This window comes from Hyperoodon ampullatus (assembly GCF_949752795.1).
Source record: "Hyperoodon ampullatus genome assembly, chromosome: 16".
Classification (NCBI taxonomy): domain Eukaryota; kingdom Metazoa; phylum Chordata; class Mammalia; order Artiodactyla; family Ziphiidae; genus Hyperoodon; species Hyperoodon ampullatus.
Genome location: NC_136929.1, coordinates 78,883,112 through 78,907,776, shown reverse-complemented (window position 1 = coordinate 78,907,776; position 24,665 = coordinate 78,883,112).

The following is a 24,665-nucleotide window of genomic DNA, read 5'->3' as shown; positions in this document are numbered from 1 at the left end:
CCCTAACCCTAACCCTAGCCCGGAACGGAAACCCACCGGCAGCCCCACACCTTAGCCTCCGCCGTACCCTCATCGTAATCCGTACGCGGACACTGACCCGCGCGTCCGCACGTGCCCCGACCCTAGCACGTGTCCGCACCCTCACCTGTGCCCTCAGCCTTGCCGTTCCCTAACCCTAACCCTAGCCCAGAAGGGAAACCCACCGGAAGCCCCACACCTTAGCCTCCGCCGAACCCTCATCCTAACCCGTACGCGGACACTGACCCGCGCGTCCGCACGTGCCCCGACCCTAGCACGTGTCCGCACCCTCACCTGTGCCCTCAGCCTTGCCGTTCCCTAACCCTAACCCTAGCCCGGAACGGAAACCCACCGGCAGCCCCACACCTTAGCCTCCGCCGTACCCTCATCCTAATCCGTACGCGGACACTGACCCGCGCGTCCGCACGTGCCCCGACCCTAGCACGTGTCCGCACCCTCACCTGTGCCCTCAGCCTTGCCGTTCCCTAACCCTAACCCTAGCCCGGAACGGAAACCCACCGGCAGCCCCACACCTTAGCCTCCGCCGTACCCTCATCCTAATCCGTACGCGGACACTGACCCGCGCGTCCGCACGTGCCCCGACCCTAGCACGTGTCCGCACCCTCACCTGTGCCCTCAGCCTTGCCGTTCCCTAACCCTAACCCTAGCCCGGAAGGGAAACCCACCGGCAGCCCCACACCTTAGCCTCCGCCGAACCCTCATCCTAATCCGTACGCGGACACTGACCCGCGCGTCCGCACGTGCCCCGACCCTAGCACGTGTCCGCACCCTCACCTGTGCCCTCAGCCTTGCCGTTCCCTAACCCTAACCCTAGCCCGGAACGGAAACCCACCGGCAGCCCCACACATTAGCCTCCGCCGTACCCTCATCCTACTCCATACGCGGACACTGACCCGCGCGTCCGCACGTGCCCCGACCCTAGCACGTGTCCGCACCCTCACCTGTGCCCTCAGCCTTGCCGTTCCCTAACCCTAACCCTAGCCCGGAAGGGAAACCCAACGGCAGCCCCACACCTTAGCCTCCGCCGTACCCTCATCCTAATCCGTACACGGACACTGACCCGCGCGTCCGCACGTGCCCCGACCCTAGCACGTGTCCGCACCCTCACCTGTGCCCTCAGCCTTGCCGTTCCCTAACCCTAACCCTAGCCCAAAACGGAAACCCACCGGCAGCCCCACACCTTAGCCTCCGCCGTACCCTCATCCTAATCCGTACGCGGACACTGACACGCGCGTCCGCACGTGCCCCGACCCTACCACGTGTCCGCACCCTCACCTGTGCCCTCAGCCTTGCCGTTCCCTAACCCTAACCCTAGCCCGGAAGGGAAACACACCGGCAGCCCCACACCTTAGCCTCCGCCGTACCCTCATCCTAATCCGTACGCGGACACTGACCCGCGCGTCCGCACGTGCCCCGACCCTAGCACGTGTCCGCACCCTCACCTGTGCCCTCAGCCTTGCCGTTCCCTAACCCTAACCCTAGCCCGGAACGGAAACCCACCGGCAGCCCCACACCTTAGCCTCCGCCGAACCCTCATCCTAATCCGTACGCGGACACTGACCCGCGCGTCCGCACGTGCCCCGACCCTAGCACGTGTCCGCACCCTCACCTGTGCCCTCAGCCTTGCCGTTCGCTAACCCTAACCCTAGCCCGGAACGGAAACCCACCGGCAGCCCCAAACCTTAGACTCCGCCGAACCCTCATCCTAATCCGTACGCGGACACTGACCCGCGCGTCCGCACGTGCCCCGACCCTAGCACGTGTCCGCACCCTCACCTGTGCCCTCAGCCTTGCCGTTCCCTAACCCTAACCCTAACCCGGAACGGAAACCCACCGGCAGCCCCACACCTTAGCCTCCGCGGTACCCTCATCCTAATCCGTACGCGGACACTGACCCGCGCGTCCGCACGTGCCCCGACCCTAACACGTGTCCGCACCCTCACCTGTGCCCTCAGCCTTGCCGTTCCCTAACCCTAACCCTAGCCCGGAACGGAAACCCACCGGCAGCCCCACACCTTAGCCTCCGCCGTACCATCATCCTAATCCGTACGCGGACACTGACCCGCGCGTCCGCACGTGCCCCGACCCTAGCACGTGTCCGCACCCTCACCTGTGCCCTCAGCCTTGCCGTTCCCTAACCCTAACCCTAGCCCGGAACGGGAACCCACCGGCAGCCCCACACCTTAGCCTCCGCCGAACCCTCATCCTAATCCGTACGCGGACACTGACCCGCGCGTCCGCACGTGCCCCGACCCTAGCACGTGTCCGCACCCTCACCTGTGCCCTCAGCCTTGCCGTTCCCTAACCCTAACCCTAGCCCGGAACGGAAACCCACCGGCAGCCCCACACCTTAGCCTCCGCCGTACCCTCATCCTAATCTGTACGCGGACACTGACCCGCGCGTCCGCACGTGCCCCGACCATAGCACGTGTCCGCACCCTCACCTGTGCCCTCAACCTTGCCGTTCCCTAACCCTAACCCTAGCCCGGAAGGGAAACCCACCGGCAGCCCCACACCTTAGCCTCCGCCGTACCCTCATCCTAATCCGTACGCGGACACTGACCCGCGCGTCCGCACGTGCCCCGACCCTAGCACGTGTCCGCACCCTCACCTGTGCCCTCAGCCTTGCCGTTCCCTAACCCTAACCCTAGCCCGGAACGGAACCCCACCGGCAGCCCCACACCTTAGCCTCCGCCTTACCCTCATCCTAATCCGTACGCGGACACTGACCCGCGCGTCCGCACGTGCCCCGACCCTAGCACGTGTCCGCACCCTCACCTGTGCCCTCAGCCTTGCCGTTCCCTAACCCTAACCCTAGCCCGGAACGGAAACCCACCGGCAGCCCCACACCTTAGCCTCCGCCGTACCCTCATCCTAATCCGTACGCGGACACTGACCCGCGCGTCCGCACGTGCCCCGACCCTAGCACGTGTCCGCACCCTCACCTGTGCCCTCAGCCTTGCCGTTCGCTAACCCTAACCCTAGCCCGGAACGGAAACCCACCGGCAGCCCCACACCTTAGCCTCCGCCGTACCCTCATCCTAATCCGTACGCGGACACTGACCCGCGCGTCCGCACGTGCCCCGACCCTAGCACGTGTCCGCACCCTCACCTGTGCCCTCAGCCTTGCCGTTCCCTAACCCTAACCCTAGCCCGGAAGGGAAACCCACCGGCAGCCCTACACCTTAGACTGCGCCGTACCCTCATCCTAATCCGTACGCGGACACTGACCCGCGCGTCCGCACGTTCCCCGACCCTAGCACGTGTCCGCACCCTCACCTGTGCCCTCAGCCTTGCCGTTCCCTAACCCTAACCCTAGCCCGGAACGGAAACCCACCGGCAGCCCCACACCTTAGCCTCCGCCGTACCCTCATCCTAATCCGTACGCGGACACTGACCCACGCGTCCGCACGTGCCCTGACCCTAGCACGTGTCCGCACCCTCACCTGTGCCCTCAGCCTTGCCGTTCCCTAACCCTAACCCTAGCCCGGAAGGGAAACCCACCGGCAGCCCCACACCTTAGCCTCCGCGGTACCCTCATCCTAATCCGTACGCGAACACTGACCCGCGCGTCCGCACGTGCCCCGACCCTAGCACGTGTCCGCACCCTCACCTGTGCCCTCAGCCTTGCCGTTCCCTAACCCTAACCCTAGCCCGGAAGGGAAACCCACCGGCAGCCCCACACCTTAGCCTCCGCCGTACCCTCATCCTAATCCGTACGCGGATACTGACACGCGCGTCCGCACGTGCCCCGACCCTAGCACGTGTCCGCACCCTCACCTGTGCCCTCAGCCTTGCCGTTCCCTAACCCTAACCCTAGCCCTGAAGGGAAACCCACCGGCAGCCCCACACCTTAGCCTCCGCCGTAACCTCATCCTAATCCGTACGCGGACACTGACACGCGCGTCCGCAAGTGACCCGAACCTAGCACGTGTCCGCACCCTCACCTGAGCCCTCAGCCTTGCCGTTCCCTAACCCTAACCCTAGCCCGGAACGGAAACCCACGGGCAGCCCCACACCTTAGCCTCCGCCGTACCCTCATCCTAATCCGTACGCGGACACTGACCCGCGCGTCCTCACGTGCCCCGACCCTAGCACGTGTCCGCACCCTCACCTGTGCCCTCAGCCTTGCCGTTCCCTATCCCTAACCCTAGCCCGGAACGGAAACCCACCGGCAGCCCCACAAATTAGCCTCCGCCGAACCCTCATCCTAATCCGTACGCGGACACTGACCCGCACGTCCGCACGTGCCCCGACCCTAGCACGTGTCCGCACCCTCACCTGTGCCCTCAGCCTTGCCGTTCCCTAACCCTAACCCTACCCCGAAACGGAAACCCACCGGCAGCCCCACACCTTCCCTCCGCCGTACCCTCATCCTAATCCGTACGCGGACACTGACCCGCGCGTCCTCACGTGCCCCGACCCTAGCACGTGTCCGCACCCTCACCTGTGCCCTCAACCTTGCCGTTCCCTAACCCTAACCCTAGCCCGGAAGGGAAACCCACCGGCAGCCCTACACCTTAGACTCCGCCGTACCCTCATCCTAATCCGTACGCGGACACTGACCCGCGCGTCCTCACGTGCCCCGACCCTAGCACGTGTCCGCACCGTCAACTGTGCCCTCAGCCTTGCCGTTCCCTAACCCTAACCCTAGCCCGGAAGGGAAACTCACCGGCAGCCCCACACCTTAGCCTCCGCCGAACCCTCATCCTAATCCGTACGCGGACACTGACCCGCGCGTCCGCACGTGCCCCGACCCTAGCACGTGTCCGGACCCTCACCTGTGCCCTCAGCCTTGCCGTTCCCTAACCCTAACCCTAGCCCGGAACGGAAACCCACCGGCAGCCCCATACCTTAGCCTCCGCCGTACCCTCATCCTAATCCGTACGCGGACACTGACCCGCGCGTCCGCACGTGCCCTGACCCTAGCACGTGTCCGCACCCTCACCTGTGCCCTCAGCCTTGCCGTTCCCTAACCCTAACCCTAGCCCGGAACGGAAACCCACCGGCAGCCCCACACCTTAGCCTCCGCCGTACCCTCATCCTAATCCGTACGCGGACACTGACCCACGCATCCGCACGTGCCCCGACCCTAGCACGTGTCCGCACCCTCACCTGTGCCCTCAGCCTTGCCGTTCCCTAACCCTAACCCTAGCCCGGAAGGGAAACCCACCGGCAGCCCCACACCTTAGCCTCCACCGTACCCTCATCCTAATCCGTACGCGGACACTGACACGCGCGTCCGCACGTGCCCCGACCCTAGCACGTGTCCGCACCCTCACCTGTGCCCTCAGCCTTGCCGTTCCCTAACCCTAACCCTAGCCCGGAACGGAACCCCACCGGCAGCCCCACACCTTAGCCTCCGCCGTACCCTCATCCTAATCCGTACGCGGACACTGACCCACGCGTCCGCACGTGCCCCGACCCTAGCACGTGTCCGCACCCTCACCTGTGCCCTCAGCCTTGCCGTTCCCTAACCCTAACCCTAGCCCGGAACGGAAACCCACCGGCAGCCCCACACCTTAGCCTCCGCCGTACCCTCATCCTAATCCGTACGCGGACACTGACCCGCGCGTCCGCACGTGCCCCGACCCTAGCACGTGTCCGCACCCTCACCTGTGCCCTCAGCCTTGCCGTTCCCTAACCCTAACCCTAGCCCGGAACGGAAACCCACCGGCAGCCCCACACCTTAGCCTCCGCCGTACCCTCATCCTAATCCGTACACGGACACTGACCCGCGCGTCCGCACGGGCCCCGACCCTAGCACGTGTCCGCACCCTCACCTGTGCCCTCAGCCTTGCCGTTCCCTAACCCTAACCCTAGCCCGGAAGGGAAACCCACCGGCAGCCCTACACCTTAGACTCCGCCGTACCCTCATCCTAATCCGTACGCGGACATTGACCCGCGCGTCCGCACGTGCCCCGACCCTAGCACGTGTCCGCACCCTCACCTGTGCCCTCAGCCTTGCCGTTCCCTAACCCTAACCCTAGCCCGGAAGGGAAACCCACCGGCAGCCCCACACCTTAGCCTCCGCCGTACCCTCATCCTAATCCGTACGCGGACACTGACCCGCGCGTCCGCACGTGCCCCGACCCCAGCACGTGTCCGCACCCTCACCTGTGCCCTCAGCCTTGCCGTTCCCTAACCCTAACCCTAGCCCGGAACGGAAACCCACCGGCAGCCCCACACCTTAGCCTCCGCCGTACCCTCATCCTAATCCGTACGCGGACACTGACCCACTCGTCCGCACGTGCCCCGACCCTAGCACGTGTCCGCACCCTCACCTGTGCCCTCAGCCTTGCCGTTCCCTAACCCTAACCCTAGCCCGGAACGGAAAACCACCGGCAGCCCCACACCTTAGCCTCCGCCGTACCCTCATCCTAATCCGTACGCGGACACTGACCCGCGCGTCCGCACGTGCCCCGACCCTAGCACGTGTCCGCACCCTCACCTGTGCCCTCAGCCTTGCCGTTCCCTAAACCTAACCCTAGCCCGGAAGGGAAACCCACCGGCAGCCCCACACCTTAGCCTCCGCCGTACCCTCATCCTAATCCGTACGCGGATACTGACACGCGCGTCCGCACGTGCCCCGACCCTAGCACGTGTCCGCACCGTCACCTGTGCCCTCAGCCTTGCCGTTCCCTAACCCTAACCCTAGCCCGGAACGGAAACCCACCGGCAGCCCCACACCTTAGCCTCCGCCGTACCCTCATCCTAATCCGTACACGGACACTGACCCGCGCGTCCGCACGTGCCCCGACCCTAGCACGTGTCCGCACCCTCACCTGTGCCCTCAGCCTTGCCGTTCCCTAACCCTAACCCTAGCCCGGAAGGGAAACCCACCGGCAGCCCTACACCTTAGACTCCGCCGTACCCTCATCCTAATCCGTACGCGGACACTGACCCGCGCGTCCTCACGTGCCCCGACCCTAGTACGTGTCCGCACCGTCACCTGTCCCCTCAGCCTTGCCGTTCCCTAACCCTAACCCTAGCCCGGAAGGGAAACCCACCGGCAGCCCCACACCTTAGCCTCCGCCGAACCCTCATCCTAATCCGTACGCGGACACTGACCCGCGCGTCCGCACGTGCCCCGACCCTAGCACGTGTCCGGACCCTCACCTGTGCCCTCAGCCTTGCCGTTCCCTAACCCTAACCCTAGCCCGGAACGGAAACCCACCGACAGCCCCATACCTTAGCCTCCACCGTACCCTCATCCTAATCCGTACGCGGACTCTGACCCGCGCGTCCGCACGTGCCCCGACCCTAGCACGTGTCCGCACCCTCACCTGTGCCCTCAGCCTTGCCGTTCCCTAACCCTAACCCTAGCCCGGAAGGGAAACCCACCAGCAGCCCTACACCTTAGACTCCGCCGTACCCTCATCCTAATCCGTACGCGGACACTGACCCACGCGTCCTCACGTGCCCCGACCCTAGTACGTGTCCGCACCGTCACCTGTCCCCTCAGCCTTGCCGTTCCCTAACCCTAACCCTAGCCCGGAAGGGAAACCCACCGGCAGCCCCACACCTTAGCCTCCGCCGAACCCTCATCCTAATCCGTACGCGGACACTGACCCGCGCGTCCGCACATGCCCCGACCCTAGCACGTGTCCGGACCCTCACCTGTGCCCTCAGCCTTGCCATTCCCTAACCCTAACCCTAGCCCGGAACGGAAACCCACCGGCAGCCCCATACCTTAGCCTCCACCGTACCCTCATCCTAATCCGTACGCGGACTCTGACCCGCGCGTCCGCACGTGCCCCGACCCTAGCACGTGTCCGCACCCTCACCTGTGCCCTCAGCCTTGCCGTTCCCTAACCCTAACCCTAGCCCGGAAGGCAAACCCACCGGCAGCCCCACACCTTAGCCTCCGCCGTACCCTCATCCTAATCCATACGCGGACACTGACCCGCGCGTCCGCACGTGCCCCGACCCTAGCACGTGTCCGCACCCTCACCTGTGCCCTCAGCCTTGCCGTTCCCTAACCCTAACCCTAGCCCGGAACGGAACCCCACCGGCAGCCCCACACCTTAGCCTCCGCCGTACCCTCATCCTAATCCGTACGCGGACACTGACCCGCGCGTCCGCACGTGCCCCGACCCTAGCACGTGTCCGCACCCTCACCTGTGCCCTCAGCCTTGCCGTTCCCTAACCCTAACCCTAGCCCGGAAGGGAAACCCACCGGCAGCCCCACACCTTAGCCTCCGCCGTACCCTCATCCTAATCCGTACGCGGACACTGACCCGCGCGTCCGCACGTGCCCCGACCCCAGCACGTGTCCGCACCCTCACCTGTGCCCTCAGCCTTGCCGTTCCCTAACCCTAACCCTAGCCCGGAACGGAAACCCACCGGCAGCCCCAAACCTTAGCCTCCGCCGTACCCTCATCCTAATCCGTACACGGACACTGACCCGCGCGTCCGCACGTGCCCCGACCCTAGCACGTGTCCGCACCCTCACCTGTGCCCTCAGCCTTGCCGTTCCCTAACCCTAACCCTAGCCCGGAAGGGAAACCCACCGGCAGCCCCACACCTTAGCCTCCGCCGTACCCTCATCCTAATCCGTACACGGACACTGACCCGCGCGTCCGCACGTGCCCCGACCCTAGCACGTGTCCGCACCCTCACCTGTGCCCTCAGCCTTGCCGTTCCCTAACCCTAACCCTAGCCCGGAAGGGAAACCCACCGGCAGCCCTACACCTTAGACTCCGCCGTACCCTCATCCTAATCCGTACGCGGACACTGACCCGCGCGTCCTCACGTGCCCCGACCCTAGTACGTGTCCGCACCGTCACCTGTCCCCTCAGCCTTGCCGTTCCCTAACCCTAACCCTAGCCCGGAAGGGAAACCCACCGGCAGCCCCACACCTTAGCCTCCGCCGAACCCTCATCCTAATCCGTACGCGGACACTGACCCGCGCGTCCGCACGTGCCCCGACCCTAGCACGTATCCGGACCCTCACCTGTGCCCTCAGCCTTGCCGTTCCCTAACCCTAACCCTAGCCCGGAACGGAAACCCACCGGCAGCCCCATACCTTAGCCTCCACCGTACCCTCATCCTAATCCGTACGCGGACTCTGACCCGCGCGTCCGCACGTGCCCCGACCCTAGCACGTGTCCGCACCCTCACCTGTGCCCTCAGCCTTGCCGTTCCCTAACCCTAACCCTAGCCCGGAAGGGAAACCCACCGGCAGCCCTACACCTTAGACTCCGCCGTACCCTCATCCTAATCCGTACGCGGACACTGACCCGCGCGTCCTCACGTGCCCCGACCCTAGCACGTGTCCGCACCCTCACCTGTGCCCTCAGCCTTGCCGTTCCCTAACCCTAACCCTAGCCCGGAAGGGAAACCCACCGGCAGCCCCACACCTTAGCCTCCGCCGAACCCTCATCCTAACCCGTACGCGGACACTGACCCGCGCGTCCGCACGTGCCCCGACCCTAGCACGTGTCCGCACCCTCACCTGTGCCCTCAGCCTTGCCGTTCCCTAACCCTAACCCTAGCCCGGAACGGAAACCCACCGGCAGCCCCACACCTTAGCCTCCGCCGTACCCTCATCCTAATCCGTACGCGGACACTGACCCGCGCGTCCGCACGTGCCCCGACCCTAGCACGTGTCCGCACCCTCACCTGTGCCCTCAGCCTTGCCGTTCCCTAACCCTAACCCTAGCCCGGAACGGAAACCCACCGGCAGCCCCACACCTTAGCCTCCGCCGTACCCTCATCCTAATCCGTACGCGGACACTGACCCGCGCGTCCGCACGTGCCCCGACCCTAGCACGTGTCCGCACCCTCACCTGTGCCCTCAGCCTTGCCGTTCCCTAACCCTAACCCTAGCAAGGAACGGAAACCCACCGGCAGCCCCACACCTTAGCCTCCGCCGTACCCTCATCCTAATCCGTACGCGGACACTGACCCGCGCGTCCGCACGTGCCCCGACCCTAGCACGTGTCCGCACCCTCACCTGTGCCCTCAGCCTTGCCGTTCCCTAACCCTAACCCTAGCCCAAAACGGAAACCCACCGGCAGCCCCACACCTTAGCCTCCGCCGTACCCTCATCCTAATCCGTACGCGGACACTGACACGCGCGTCCGCACGTGCCCCGACCCTAGCACGTGTCTGCACCCTCACCTGTGCCCTCAGCCTTGCCGTTCCCTAACCCTAACCCTAGCCCGGAAGGGAAACCCACCGGCAGCCCCACACCTTAGCCTCCGCCGTACCCTCATCCTAATCCGTACGCGGACACTGACCCGTGCGTCCGCACGTGCCCCGACCCTAGCACGTGTCCGCACCCTCACCTGTGCCCTCAGCCTTGCCGTTCCCTAACCCTAACCCTAGCCCGGAACGGAAACCCACCGGCAGCCCCACACCTTAGCCTCCGCCGTACCCTCATCGTAATCCGTACGCGGACACTGACCCGCGCGTCCGCACGTGCCCCGACCCTAGCACGTGTCCGCACCCTCACCTGTGCCCTCAGCCTTGCCGTTCCCTAACCCTAACCCTAGCCCGGAAGGGAAACCCACCGGCAGCCCCACACCTTAGCCTCCGCCGAACCCTCATCCTAACCCGTACGCGGACACTGACCCGCGCGTCCGCACGTGCCCCGACCCTAGCACGTGTCCGCACCCTCACCTGTGCCCTCAGCCTTGCCGTTCCCTAACCCTAACCCTAGCCCGGAACGGAACCCCACCGGCAGCCCCACACATTAGCCTCCGCCGTACCATCATCCTAATCCATACGCGGACACTGACCCGCGCGTCCGCACGTGCCCCGACCCTAGCACGTGTCCGCACCCTCACCTGTGCCCTCAGCCTTGCCGTTCCCTAACCCTAACCCTAGCCCGGAAGGGAAACCCACCGGCAGCCCCACACCTTAGCCTCCGCCGTACCCTCATCCTAATCCGTACACGGACACTGACCAGCGCGTCCGCACGTGCCCCGACCCTAGCACGTGTCCGCACCCTCACCTGTGCCCTCAGCCTTGCCGTTCCCTAACCCTAACCCTAGCCCAAAACGGAAACCCACCGGCAGCCCCACACCTTAGCCTCCGCCGTACCCTCATCCTAATCCGTACGCGGACACTGACACGCGCGTCCGCACGTGCCCCGACCCTACCACGTGTCCGCACCCTCACCTGTGCCCTCAGCCTTGCCGTTCCCTAACCCTAACCCTAGCCCGGAAGGGAAACACACCGGCAGCCCCACACCTTAGCCTCCGCCGTACCCTCATCCTAATCCATACGCGGACACTGACCCGCGCGTCCGCACGTGCCCCGACCCTAGCACGTGTCCGCACCCTCACCTGTGCCCTCAGCCTTGCCATTACCTAACCCTAACCCTAGCCCGGAACGGAAACCCACCGGCAGCCCCACACCTCAGCCTCCGCCGTACCCTCATCCTAATCCGTACGTGGACACTGACCCACGCGTCCGCACGTGCCCCGACCCTAGCACGTGTCCGCACCCTCACCTGTGCCCTCAGCCTTGCCGTTCCCTAACCCTAACCCTAGCCCGGAAGGGAAACCCACCGGCAGCCCCACACCTTAGCCTCCGCCGAACCCTCATCCTAACCCGTACGCGGACACTGACCCGCGCGTCCGCACGTGCCCCGACCCTAGCACGTGTCCGCACCCTCACCTGTGCCCTCAGCCTTGCCGTTCCCTAACCCTAACCCTAGCCCGGAACGGAAACCCACCGGCAGCCCCACACCTTAGCCTCCGCCGTACCCTCATCCTAATCCGTACGCGGACACTGACCCGCGCGTCCGCACGTGCCCCGACCCTAGCACGTGTCCGCACCCTCACCTGTGCCCTCAGCCTTGCCGTTCCCTAACCCTAACCCTAGCCCGGAACGGAAACCCACCGGCAGCCCCACACCTTAGCCTCCGCCGTACCCTCATCCTAATCCGTACGCGGACACTGACCCGCGCGTCCGCACGTGCCCCGACCCTAGCACGTGTCCGCACCCTCACCTGTGCCCTCAGCCTTGCCGTTCCCTAACCCTAACCCTAGCAAGGAACGGAAACCCACCGGCAGCCCCACACCTTAGCCTCCGCCGTACCCTCATCCTAATCCGTACGCGGACACTGACCCGCGCGTCCGCACGTGCCCCGACCCTAGCACGTGTCCGCACCCTCACCTGTGCCCTCAGCCTTGCCGTTCCCTAACCCTAACCCTAGCCCAAAACGGAAACCCACCGGCAGCCCCACACCTTAGCCTCCGCCGTACCCTCATCCTAATCCGTACGCGGACACTGACACGCGCGTCCGCACGTGCCCCGACCCTAGCACGTGTCCGCACCCTCACCTGTGCCCTCAGCCTTGCCGTTCCCTAACCCTAACCCTAGCCCGGAAGGGAAACCCACCGGCAGCCCCACACCTTAGCCTCCGCCGTACCCTCATCCTAATCCGTACGCGGACACTGACCCGTGCGTCCGCACGTGCCCCGACCCTAGCACGTGTCCGCACCCTCACCTGTGCCCTCAGCCTTGCCGTTCCCTAACCCTAACCCTAGCCCGGAACAGAAACCCACCGGCAGCCCCACACCTTAGCCTCCGCCGTACCCTCATCGTAATCCGTACGCGGACACTGACCCGCGCGTCCGCACGTGCCCCGACCCTAGCACGTGTCCGCACCCTCACCTGTGCCCTCAGCCTTGCCGTTCCCTAACCCTAACCCTAGCCCGGAAGGGAAACCCACCGGCAGCCCCACACCTTAGCCTCCGCCGAACCCTCATCCTAACCCGTACGCGGACACTGACCCGCGCGTCCGCACGTGCCCCGACCCTAGCACGTGTCCGCACCCTCACCTGTGCCCTCAGCCTTGCCGTTCCCTAACCCTAACCCTAGCCCGGAACGGAAACCCACCGGCAGCCCCACACCTTAGCCTCCGCCGTACCCTCATCCTAATCCGTACGCGGACACTGACCCGCGCGTCCGCACGTGCCCCGACCCTAGCACGTGTCCGCACCCTCACCTGTGCCCTCAGCCTTGCCGTTCCCTAACCCTAACCCTAGCCCGGAACAGAAACCCACCGGCAGCCCCACACCTTAGCCTCCGCCGTACCCTCATCCTAATCCGTACGCGGACACTGACCCGCGCGTCCGCACGTGCCCCGACCCTAGCACGTGTCCGCACCCTCACCTGTGCCCTCAGCCTTGCCGTTCCCTAACCCTAACCCTAGCCCGGAAGGGAAACCCACCGGCAGCCCCACACCTTAGCCTCCGCCGTACCCTCATCCTAATCCGTACGCGGACACTGACCCGCGCGTCCGCACGTGCCCCGACCCTAGCACGTGTCCGCACCCTCACCTGTGCCCTCAGCCTTGCCGTTCCCTAACCCTAACCCTAGCCCGGAACGGAAACCCACCGGCAGCCCCACACATTAGCCTCCGCCGTACCCTCATCCTAATCCATACGCGGACACTGACCCGCGCGTCCGCACGTGCCCCGACCCTAGCACGTGTCCGCACCCTCACCTGTGCCCTCAGCCTTGCCGTTCCCTAACCCTAACCCTAGCCCGGAAGGGAAACCCACCGGCAGCCCCACACCTTAGCCTCCGCCGTACCCTCATCCTAATCCGTACACGGACACTGACCAGCGCGTCCGCACGTGCCCCGACCCTAGCACGTGTCCGCACCCTCACCTGTGCCCTCAGCCTTGCCGTTCCCTAACCCTAACCCTAGCCCAAAACGGAAACCCACCGGCAGCCCCACACCTTAGCCTCCGCCGTACCCTCATCCTAATCCGTACGCGGACACTGACACGCGCGTCCGCACGTGCCCCGACCCTACCACGTGTCCGCACCCTCACCTGTGCCCTCAGCCTTGCCGTTCCCTAACCCTAACCCTAGCCCGGAAGGGAAACACACCGGCAGCCCCACACCTTAGCCTCCGCCGTACCCTCATCCTAATCCATACGCGGACACTGACCCGCGCGTCCGCACGTGCCCCGACCCTAGCACGTGTCCGCACCCTCACCTGTGCCCTCAGCCTTGCCATTACCTAACCCTAACCCTAGCCCGGAACGGAAACCCACCGGCAGCCCCACACCTCAGCCTCCGCCGTACCCTCATCCTAATCCGTACGTGGACACTGACCCACGCGTCCGCACGTGCCCCGACCCTAGCACGTGTCCGCACCCTCACCTGTGCCCTCAGCCTTGCCGTTCCCTAACCCTAACCCTAGCCCGGAACGGAAACCCACCGGCAGCCCCACACCTTAGCCTCCGCCGTACCCTCATCCTAATCCGTACGCGGACACTGACCCGCGCGTCGGCACGTGCCCCGACCCTAGCACGTGTCCGCACCCTCACCTGTGCCCTCAGCCTTGCCGTTCCCTAACCCTAACCCTAGCCCAGAACGGAAACCCACCGGCAGCCCCACACCTTAGCCTCCGCCGTACCCTCATCCTAATCCGTACGCGGACACTGACCCGCGCGTCCTCACGTGCCCCGACCCTAGCACGTGTCCGCACCCTCACCTGTGCCCTCAGCCTTGCCGTTCCCTAACCTTAACCCTAGCCCGGAAGGGAAACCCACCGGCAGCCCCACACCTTAGCCTCCGCCGAACCCTCATCCTAACCCGTACGCGGACACTGACCCGCGCGTCCGCACGTGCCCCGACCCTAGCACGTGTCCGCACCCTCACCTGTGCCCTCAGCCTTGCCGTTCCCTAACCCTAACCCTAGCCCGGAACGGAAACCCACCGGCAGCCCCACACCTTAGCCTCCGCCGTACCCTCATCCTAATCCGTACGCGGACACTGACCCGCGCGTCCGCACGTGCCCCGACCCTAGCACGTGTCCGCACCCTCACCTGTGCCCTCAGCCTTGCCGTTCGCTAACCCTAACCCTAGCCCGGAACGGAAACCCACCGGCAGCCCCACACCTTAGCCTCCGCCGTACCCTCATCCTAATCCGTACGCGGACACTGACCCGCGCGTCCGCACGTGCCCCGACCCTAGCACGTGTCTGCACCCCCACCTGTGCCCTCAGCCTTGCCGTTCCCTAACCCTAACCCTAGCCCGGAAGGGAAACCCACCGGCAGCCCTACACCTTAGACTCCGCCGTACCCTCATCCTAATCCGTACGCGGACACTGACCCGCGCATCCGCACGTGCCCCGACCCTAGCACGTGTCCGCACCCTCACCTGTGCCCTCAGCCTTGCCGTTCCCTAACCCTAACCCTAGCCCGGAAGGGAAACCCACCGGGAGCCCCACACCTTAGCCTCCGCCGTACCCTCATCCTAATCCGTACGCGGACACTGACCCGCGCGTCCGCACGTGCCCCGACCCTAGCACGTGTCCGCACCCTCACCTGTGCCCTCAGCCTTGCCGTTCCCTAACCCTAACCCTAGCCCGGAACGGAACCCCACCGGCAGCCGCACACCTTAGCCTCCGTCGTACCCTCATCCTAATCCGTACGCGGACACTGACCCGCGCGTCCGCACGTGCCCCGACCCTAGCACGTGTCCGCACCCTCACCTGTGCCCTCAGCCTTGCCGTTCCCTAACCCTAACCCTAACCCGGAACGGAAACCCACCGGCAGCCCCACACCTTAGCCTCCGCGGTACCCTCATCCTAATCCGTACGTGGACACTGACCCGCGCGTCCGCACGTGCCACGACCCTAGCACGTGTCCGCACCCTCACCTGTGCCCTCAGCCTTGCCGTTCCCTAACCCTAACCCTAGCCCGGAACGGAAACCCACCGGCAGCCCCACACCTTAGCCTCCGCCGTACCCTCATCCTAATCCGTACGCAGACACTGACCCGCGCGTCCGCACGTGCCCCGACCCTAGCACGTGTCCGCACCCTCACCTGTGCCCTCAGCCTTGCCGTTCCCTAACCCTAACCCTAGCACGGAACGGAAAACCACCGGCAGCCCCACACCTTAGCCTCCGCCATACCCTCATCCTAGTCCGTACGCGGACACTGACCCGCGCGTCCGCACGTGCCCCGACCCTAGCACGTGTCCGCACCCTCACCTGTGCCCTCAGCCTTGCCGTTCCCTAACCCTAACCCTAGCCCGGAAGGGAAACACACCGGCAGCCCCACACCTTAGCCTCCGCCGTACCCTCATCCTAATCCGTACGCGGACACTGACCCGCGCGTCCACACGTGCCCCGACCCTAGCACGTGTCCGCACCCTCACCTGTGCCCTCAGCCTTGCCGTTCCCGAACCCTAACCCTAGCCCGGAACGGAAACCCACCGGCAGCCCCACACCTTAGCCTCCGCCGTACCCTCATCCTAATCCATACGCGGACACTGACCCGCGTGTCCGCACGTGCCCCGACCCTAGCACGTGTCCGCACCCTCACCTGTGCCCTCAGCCTTGCCGTTCCCTAACCCTAACCCTAGCCCGGAAGGGAAACCCACCGGCAGCCCCACACCTTAGCCTCCGCCGTACCCTCATCCTAATCCGTACGCGGACACTGACCCACGCGTCCGCACGTGCCCCGACCCTAGCACGTGTCCGCACCCTCACCTGTGCCCTCAGCCTTGCCGTTCCCTAACCCTAACCCTAACCCTAGCCCGGAACCGAAACCCACCGGCAGCCCCAAACCTTAGCCTCCGCCGTACCCTCATCCTAATCCGTACGCGGACACTGACCCGCGCGTCCGCACGTGCCCCGACCCTAGCACGTGTCCGCACCCTCACCTGTGCCCTCAGCCTTGCCGTTCCCTAACCCTAACCCTAGCCCGGAACGGAACCCCACCGGCAGCCCCACACCTTAGCCTCCGCCGTACCCTCATCCTAATACGTACGCAGACACTGACCCGCGCGTCCGCACGTGCCCCGACCCTAGCACGTGTCCGCACCCTCACCTGTGCCCTCAGCCTTGCCGTTCCCTAACCCTAACCCTAGCCCGGAATGGAAACCCACCGGCAGCCCCACACCTTAGCCTCCGCCGTACCCTCATCCTAATCCGTACGCGGACACTGACCCGCGCGTCCGCACGTGCCCCGACCCTAGCACGTGTCCGCACCCTCACCTGTGCCCTCAGCCTTGCCGTTCCCTAACCCTAACCCTAGCCCGGAACGGAAACCCACCGGCAGCCCCACACCTTAGCCTCCGCCGTACCCTCATCCTAATCCGTACGCGGACACTGACACGCGCGTCCGCACGTGCCCCGACCCTAGCACGTGTCCGCACCCTCACCTGTGCCCTCAGCCTTGCCGTTCCCTAACCCTAACCCTAGCCCGGAACGGAAACCCACCGGCAGCCCCACACCTTAGCCTCCGCCGAACCCTCATCCTAATCCGTACGCGGACACTGACCCGCGCGTCCTCACGTGCCCCGACCCTAGCACGTGTCCGCACCGTCACCTGTGCCCTCAGCCTTGCCGTTCCCTAACCCTAACCCTAGCCCGGAAGGGAAACCCACCGGCAGCCCCACACCTTAGCCTCCGCCGTACCCTCATCCTAATCCGTACGTGGACACTGACCCGCGCGTCCACACGTGCCCCGACCCTAGCACGTGTCCGCACCCTCACCTGTGCCCTCAGCCTTGCCGTTCCCGAACCCTAACCCTAGCCCGGAACGGAAACCCACCGGCAGCCCCACACCTTAGCCTCCGCCGTACCCTCATCCTAATCCGTACGCGGACACTGAAACGCGCGTCCGCACGTGCCCCGACCCTAGCACGTGTCCGCACCCTCACCTGTGCCCTCAGCCTTGCCGTTCCCTAACCCTAACCCTAGCCCGGAACGGAAACCCACCGGCAGCCCCACACCTTAGCCTCCGCCGTACCCTCATCCTAATCCGTACGCGGACACTGACCCGCGCGTCCGCACGTGCCCCGACCCTAGCACGTGTCCGCACCCTCACCTGTGCCCTCAGCCTTGCCGTTCCCTAACCCTAACCCTAGCCCGGAATGGAAACCCACCGGCAGCCCCACACCTTAGCCTCCGCCGTACCCTCATCCTAATCCGTACGCGGACACTGACCCGCGCGTCCGCACGTGCCCCGACCCTAGCACGTGTCCGCACCCTCACCTGTGCCCTCAGCCTTGCCGTTCCCTAACTCTAACCCTAGCCCGGAACAGAAACCCACCGGCAGCCCCACACCTTAGCCTCCGCCGTACCCTCATCCTAATCCGTACGCGGACACTGACACGCGCGTCCGCACGTGCCCCGACCCTAGCACGTGTCCGCACCCTCACCTGTGCCCTCAGCCTTGCCGTTCCCTAAGCCTAACCCTAGCCCAGAAGGGAAACCCACCGGCAGCCCCACACCTTAGCCTCCGCCGTACCCTCATCCTAATCCGTACGCGGACACTGACCCGCGCGTCCGCACGTGCCCCGACCCTAGCACGTGTCCGCACCCTCACCTGTGCCCTCAGCCTTGCCGTTCCCTAACCCTAACCCTAGCCCGGAACGGAAACCCACCGGCAGCCCCACACCTTAGCCTCCGCCGTACCCTCATCCTAATCCGTACGCGGACACTGACCCGTGCGTCCGCACGTGCCCCGACCCTAGCACGTGTCCGCACCCTCACCTGTGCCCTCAGCCTTGCCGTTCCCTAACCCTAACCCTAGCCCGGAACGGAAACCCACCGGCAGCCCCACACCTTAGCCTCCGCCGTACCCTCATCCTAATCCGTACGCGGACACTGACCCGCGCGTCCGCACGTGCCCCGACCCTAGCACGTGTCCGCACCCTCACCTGTGCCCTCAGCCTTGCCGTTCCCTAACCCTAACCCTAGCCCGGAAGGGAAACCCACCGGCAGCCCCACACCTTAGCCTCCGCCGAAACCTCATCCTAATCCGTACGCGGACACTGACCCGCGCGTCCGCACGTGCCCCGACCCTAGCACGTGTCCGCACCCTCACCTGTGCCCTCAGCCTTGCCGTTCCCTAACCCTAACCCTAGCCCGGAACGGAAACCCACCGGCAGCCCCACACCTTAGCCTCCGCCGTACCCTCATCCTAATCCGTACGCGGACACTGACCCACGCGTCCGCACGTGCCCCGACCCTAGCACGTGTCCGCACCCTCACCTGTGCCCTCAGCCTTGCCGTTCCCTAACCCTAACCCTAGCCCAAAACGGAAACCCACCGGCAGCCCCACACCTTAGCCTCCGCCGTACCCTCATCCTAATCCGTACGCGGACACTGACACGCGCGTCCGCACGTGCCCCGACCCTAGCACGTGTCCGCACCCTCACCTGTGCCCTCAGCCTTGCCGTTCCCTAACCCTAACCCTAGCCCGGAAGGGAAACCCACCGGCAGCCCCAAACCTTAGCCTCCGCCGTACCCTCATCCTAATCCGTACGCGGACACTGACCCGTGCGTCCGCACGTGCCCCGACCCTAGCACGTGTCCGCACCCTCACCTGTGCCCTCAGCCTTGCCGTTCCCTAACCCTAACCATAGCCCGGAACGGAAACCCACCGGCAGCCCCACACCTTAGCCTCCGCCGTACCCTCATCCTAATCCGTACGCGGACACTGACCCGCGCGTCCGCACGTGCCCCGACCCTAGCACGTGTCCGCACCCTCACCTGTGCCCTCAGCCTTGCCGTTCCCTAACCCTAACCCTAGCCCGGAAGGGAAACCCACCGGCAGCCCCACACCTTAGCCTCCGCCGAACCCTCATCCTAATCCGTACGCGGACACTGACCCGCGCGTCCGCACGTGCCCCGACCCTAGCACGTGTCCGCACCCTCACCTGTGCCCTCAGCCTTGCCGTTCCCTAACCCTAACCCTAGCCCGGAACAGAAACCCACCGGCAGCCCCACACATTAGCCTCCGCCGTACCCTCATCCTAATCCGTACGCGGACACTGACCCGCGCGTCCGCACGTGCCCCGACCCTAGCACGTGTCCGCACCCTCACCTGTGCCCTCAGCCTTGCCGTTCCCTAACCCTAACCCTAGCCCGGAAGGGAAACCCACCGGCAGCCCCACACCTTAGCCTCCGCCGTACCCTCATCCTAATCCGTACACGGACACTGACCCGCGCGTCCGCACGTGCCCCGACCCTAGCACGTGTCCGCACCCTCACCTGTGCCCTCAGCCTTGCCGTTCCCTAACCCTAACCCTAGCCCAAAACGGAAACCCACCGGCAGCCCCACACCTTAGCCTCCGCCGTACCCTCATCCTAATCCGTACGCGGACACTGACACGCGCGTCCGCACGTGCCCCGACCCTACCACGTGTCCGCACCCTCACCTGTGCCCTCAGCCTTGCCGTTCCCTAACCCTAACCCTAGCCCGGAACGGAAACCCACCGGCAGCCCCACACCTTAGCCTCCGCCGTACCCTCATCCTAATCCGTACGCGGACACTGACCCGCGCGTCCTCACGTGCCCCGACCCTAGCACGTGTCCGCACCCTCACCTGTGCCCTCAGCCTTGCCGTTCCCTAACCCTAACCCTAGCCCGGAAAGGAAACCCACCGGCAGCCCCACACCTTAGCCTCCGCCGTACCCTCATCCTAATCCGTACGCGGACACTGACCCGCGCGTCCGCACGTGCCCCGACCCTAGCACGTGTCCGCACCCTCACCTGTGCCCTCAGCCTTGCCGTTCCCTAACCCTAACCCTAGCCCGGAACGGAAACCCACGGGCAGCCCCACACCTTAGCCTCCGCCGTACCCTCATCCTAATCCGTACGCGGACACTGACCCGCGCGTCCTCACGTGCCCCGACCCTAGCACGTGTCCGCACCCTCACCTGTGCCCTCAGCCTTGCCGTTCCCTATCCCTAACCCTAGCCCGGAACGGAAACCCACCGGCAGCCCCACACCTTTGCCTCCGCCGAACCCTCATCCTAATCCGTACGCGGACACTGACACGCGCGTCTGCACGTGCCCCGACCCTAGCACGTGTCCGCACCCTCACCTGTGCCCTCAGCCTTGCCGTTCCCTAACCCTAACCCTAGCCCGGAACGGAAACCCACCGGCAGACCCACACCTTAGCCTCCGCCGTACCCTCATCCTAATCCGTACGCGGACACTGACCCGCGCGTCCTCACATGCCCCGACCCTAGCACGTGTCCGCACCCTCACCTGTACCCTCAGCCTTGCCGTTCCCTAACCCTAACCCTAGCCCGGAAGGGAAACCCACCGGCAGCCCCACACCTTAGCCTCCGCCGTACCCTCATCCTAATCCGTACGCGGACACTGACCCGCGCGTCCGCACGTGCCCCGACCCTAGCACGTGTCCGCACCCTCACCTGTGCCCTCAGCCTTGCCGTTCCCTAACCCTAACCCTAGCCCGGAACGGAAACCCACCGGCAGCCCCACAGCTTAGCCTCCGCCGTACCCTCATCCTAATCCGTACGCGGACACTGACCCGCGCGTCCGCACGTGCCCCGACCCTAGCACGTGTCCGCACCCTCACCTGTGCCCTCAGCCTTGCCGTTCCCTAACCCTAACCCTAGCCCGGAACGGAAACCCACCGGGAGCCCCACACCTTAGCCTCCGCCGTACCCTCATCCTAATCCGTACGCGGACACTGACCCGCGCGTCCGCACGTGCCCCGACCCTAGCACGTGTCCGCACCCTCACCTGTGCCCTCAGCCTTGCCGTTCCCTAACCCTAACCCTAGCCCGGAACGGAAACCCACCGGCAGCCCCACACCTTAGCCTCCGCCGAACCCTCATCCTACTCCGTACGCGGACACTGACCCGCGCGTCCGCACGTGCCCTGACCCTACCACGTGTCCGCACCCTCACCTGTGCCCTCAGCCTTGCCGTTCCCTAACCCTAACCCTAGCCCGGAAGGGAAACCCACCGGCAGCCCCACACCTTAGCCTCCGCCGTACCCTCATCCTAATCCGTACGCGGACACTGACCCGCGCGTCCGCACGTGCCCCGACCCTAGCACGTGTCCGCACCCTCACCTGTGCCCTCAGCCTTGCCGTTCCCTAACCCTAACCCTAGCCCAAAACGGAAACCCACCGGCAGCCCCACACCTTAGCCTCCGCCGTACCCTCATCCTAATCCGTACGCGGACACTGACACGCGCGTCCGCACGTGCCCCGACCCTAGCACGTGTCCGCACCCTCACCTGTGCCCTCAGCCTTGCCGTTCCCTAACCCTAACCCTAGCCCAAAACGGAAACCCACCGGCAGCCCCACACCTTAGCCTCCGCCGTACCCTCATCCTAATCCGTACGCGGACACTGACCCGCGCGTCCGCACGTGCCCCGACCCTAGCACGTGTCCGCACCCTCACCTGTGCCCTCAGCCTTGCCGTTCCCTAACCCTAACCCTAGCCCGGAACGGAACCCCACCGGCAGCCCCACACCTTAGCCTCCGCCGTACCCTCATCCTAATCCGTACGCGGACACTGACCCGCGCGTCCGCACGTGCCCCGACCCTAGCACGTGTCCGCACCCTCACCTGTGCCCTCAGCCTTGCCGTTCCCTAACCCTAACCCTAGCCCGGAACGGAAACCCACCGGCAGCCCCACACCTTAGCCTCCGCCGTACCCTCATCCTAATCCGTACGTGGACACTGACCCGCGCGTCCGCACGTGCCCCGACCCTAGCACGTGTCCGCACCCTCACCTGTGCCCTCAGCCTTGCCGTTCCCTAACCCTAACCCTAGACCGGAACGGAAACCCACCGGCAGCCCCACACCTTAGCCTCCGCCGTACCCTCATCCTAATCCGTACACGGACACTGACCCGCGCGTCCGCACGTGCCCCGACCCTAGCACGTGTCCGCACCCTCACCTGTGCCCTCAGCCTTGCCGTTCCCTAACCCTAACCGTAGCCCGGAACGGAAACCCACCGGCAGCCCTACACCTTAGACTCCGCCGTACCCTCATCCTAATCCGTACGCGGACATTGACCCGCACGTCCGCACGTGCCCCGAACCTAGCACGTGTCCGCACCCTCACCTGTGCCCTCAGCCTTGCCGTTCCCTATCCCTAACCCTAGCCCGGAAGGGAAACCCACCGGGAGCCCCACACCTTAGCCTCCGCCGTACCCTCATCCTAATCCGTACGCGGACACTGACCCGCGCGTCCGCACGTGCCCCGACCCTAGCACGTGTCCGCACCCTCACCTGTGCCCTCAGCCTTGCCGTTCCCTAACCCTAACCCTAACCCGGAACGGAAACCCACCGGCAGCCCCACACCTTAGCCTCCGCGGTACCCTCATCCTAATCCGTACGCGGACACTGACCCGCGCGTCCGCACGTGCCCCGACCCTAGCACGTGTCCGCACCCTCACCTGTGCCCTCAGCCTTGCCGTTCCCTAACCCTAACCCTAGCCCGGAACGGAAACCCACCGGCAGCCCCACACCTTAGCCTCCGCCGTACCATCATCCTAATCCGTACGCGGACACTGACCCGCGCGTCCGCACGTGCCCCGACCCTAGCACGTGTCCGCACCCTCACCTGTGCCCTCAGCCTTGCCGTTCCCTAACCCTAACCCTAGCCCGGAACGGAAACCCACCAGCAGACCCACACCTTAGCCTCCGCCGTACCCTCATCCTAATCTGTACGCGGACACTGACCCGCGCGTCCGCACGTGCCCCGACCCTAGCACGTGTCCGCACCCTCACCTGTGCCCTCAGCCTTGCCGTTCCCTAACCCTAACCCTAGCCCGGAACGGAAACCCACCGGCAGACCCACACCTTAGCCTCCGCCGTACCCTCATCCTAATCCGTACGCGGACACTGACCCGCGCGTCCTCACGTGCCCCGACCCTAGCACGTGTCCGCACCCTCACCTGTGCCCTCAGCCTTGCCGTTCCCTATCCCTAACCCTAGCCCGGAACGGAAACCCACCGGCAGCCCCACACCTTAGCCTCCGCCGAACCCTCAACCTAATCCGTACGCGGACACTGACCCGTGCGTCCGCACGTGCCCCGACCCTAGCACGTGTCCGCACCCTCACCTGTGCCCTCAGCCTTGCCGTTCCCTAACCCTAACCCTAGCCCGGAACGGAAACCCACCGGCAGCCCCACACCTTAGCCTCCGCCGTACCCTCATCCTAATCCGTACGCGGACACTGACCCGCGCGTCCTCACGTGCCCCGATCCTAGCACGTGTCCCCACCCTCACCTGTGCCCTCAGCCTTGCCGTTCCCTAACCCTAACCCTAGCCCGGAAGGGAAACCCACCGGCAGCCCTACACCTTAGACTCCGCCGTACCCTCATCCTAATCCGTACGCGGACACTGACCCGCGCGTCCTCACGTGCCCCAACCCTAGCACGTGTCCGCACCGTCACCTGTGCCCTCAGCCTTGCCGTTCCCTAACCCTAACCCTAGCCTGGAAGGGAAACCCACCGGCAGCCCCACACCTTAGCCTCCGCCGAACCCTCATCCTAATCCGTACGCGGACACTGACCCGCGCGTCCGCACGTGCCCCGACCCTAGCACGTGTCCGCACCCTCACCTGTGCCCTCAGCCTTGCCGTTCCCTAACCCTAACCCTAGCCCGGAACGGAAACCCACCGGCAGCCCCACACCTTAGCCTCCGCCGTACCCTCATCCTAATCCGTACGCGGACACTGACCCGCGCGTCCGCACGTGCCCCGACCCTAGCACGTGTCCGCACCCTCACCTGTGCCCTCAGCCTTGCCGTTCCCTAACCCTAACCCTAGCCCGGAACGGAAACCCACCGGCAGCCCCACACCTTAGCCTCCGCCGAACCCTCATCCTAATCCGTACGCGGACACTGACCCGCGCGTCCGCAC